We start from the raw sequence: 2,145 nt of genomic DNA on the forward strand, positions 1-2,145 counted from the left end.
TGTACAGTAAATAAATAAAGCCGTTTGATACACAGATACTCAAAACATGCATTCGTGTAACTTGCAATTTTATCAGCATCTCCTCCAGTTGATATATATGTCCCCTGTCTCATCCAGGAAACCATTATGCATCGGCTTTCATAGCCATTTGAAAGAACCAGCTATTTAGCTTTCAAAACATCAGGGAAGTTTGTGCCAAAGTACTTTCAACCCGATGGCCACAGAGCTCGACAACGGAATCGTTAATTTCACTCGTTCCAGAGATTCAAACCCGATTCTGGACAAGTTATGAGATGTTTCAGATGGCATATCTCCATTTATACAAATAAAATCAAGTTGCACAGTCCACGGCATTGTAAGAACAACAGGGAGCAAATTTTTTCGTACACTTATGGAGGATTAGTCTCGAGGACTTCGCGAGAGCTCCGCACAATCACGATGGCATTTTCACTTCCGGCGTTTCAACAGCCAATCAGATCACGAGTTTGGTCGGCCAAAATTTGGCCGACCGTCCGGAATTCTTGAGAGACTTTTGGTCAGGCCCAATTTTAGCGAGCAACGACATAAGAGAACATATGGGCGAAGCTAAAAATGGGCCTGATCGCAGGTTATCTAAAATGCAGATCTTAGTTGCACCTTGCATACGGCGAGAGCTACTGAAATTTAAACTGACCAATCAGAATTCAGCGAGCGGGAAAAACTGTCCTATCCTTGTGCTATTCGACGTCACGCCAATTGTTTACATTCGGATTGGTTAGATCGGTGGACATTCGCTCAGCCTTCTCTTGTGACTCTCTTGACCGTCGCTTCTTTGAACATGATGCATTGTTCTGGCAATCAATTTGCCAATCCAGTTTATGAATTGGTCTAGCATGTGATTAAAAACCAGGATCGCCTTTGAACTTTATTCTGTAGAAGAAGAAGACGTTGCTGAGTGAACATTTTTACGACGAAATCCCTTGGTTTGTTCAGCACTTTGATGTCCGATAACTGAGCCGCTCTAATGAATGTTGGATCAATCGCATTTGGCCGTCTGACCATATGAAGTTTTTTCAGCTCTTGTTTGTGTCCATCATGATCGAACTTCAGGTGAAGCGCTATGCTGCTTTATGCCAACTTCGATGGCTTGTGATGAGCTTGCCTGCTGCCCAAATTGTTGTTGTATTTGGGCAAGATTGGTCTTATCGGGTTGGAACTTAATAGTGAGGGGAACAATTTTTCGTTCATCTGCTGTGCCAAACAACAAACAATCCTGTTGGGTGTTCCACGTGCTTGGCGAGTCTTGCACGACCATCATCTATCAGATCTGGAGTGGAGTTTTCTTTCAGTGATTACAGCTTGCGATCGTTCTGCGAACATCCACGTAGCATGCAGCACTTTTTAGTGACTTCAGGATCCCCGGCCCGTTTTGCTGTTTCAAAGGGAGTCGTGCATTTTTGAGCAGTTTGTCTTCATTGCTTGTATTTTTTCGTTTGTTCATGGTAGCGCAAAGTAACTTTGATGATTTGAAAGGACTTGAATCCTTAATTGAATTAGCGAATTTTTTAATTAAGGAACCAACAAGTGAATGGTACACAAAATTAGGAGAAACTGTTGGTTGAATAGACAATATTTGTAGACATAATTATCTACCCAGTTTAAGTACTAAGCTCAACAAGTTGTTTGGCTCCACAAGTTTCAGTTTCAGGCCACGTACCCGAATTCACCCAGGTACTGTTGTACACTACCATAGTTCTTTGGAAATTGAATAGCTCCTTGAACACCAGGTTGCTTGAGAAGAAACTTGATGCGTTTGTTCTCTACATTGGTAAATGCAGCCACTAACTGTCCATTGTGGATAAACTCCAGACCAACTCTTTTTTCAATTTAATTTTTGTTCTTCGCAGGGCATTAACAATGGTGTCCCTTGTAAGATGTTAGTTTAAAGAGTTTGTTTAAGTTATTTCCAATTTCATAGGGCACTGTGGTTGCCAGATTCACTTTAAAACTTATCATGGAAATGTAAATCAATGCCAGTGAAAAGTCAGTCTCTTGAATTGTTGATAGAAAATTAATTTAAAATATGCATATTGAAACATCAGTTGAGGAATATTTTTTCCCCTTTTTGTGAACCTAACATACATTGCTGCCATTTATTTATTGCTT

Source organism: Montipora foliosa, unplaced genomic scaffold (assembly GCF_036669935.1).
Source record: "Montipora foliosa isolate CH-2021 unplaced genomic scaffold, ASM3666993v2 scaffold_395, whole genome shotgun sequence".
In the NCBI taxonomy this organism is placed as follows: Eukaryota; Metazoa; Cnidaria; class Anthozoa; order Scleractinia; family Acroporidae; genus Montipora; species Montipora foliosa.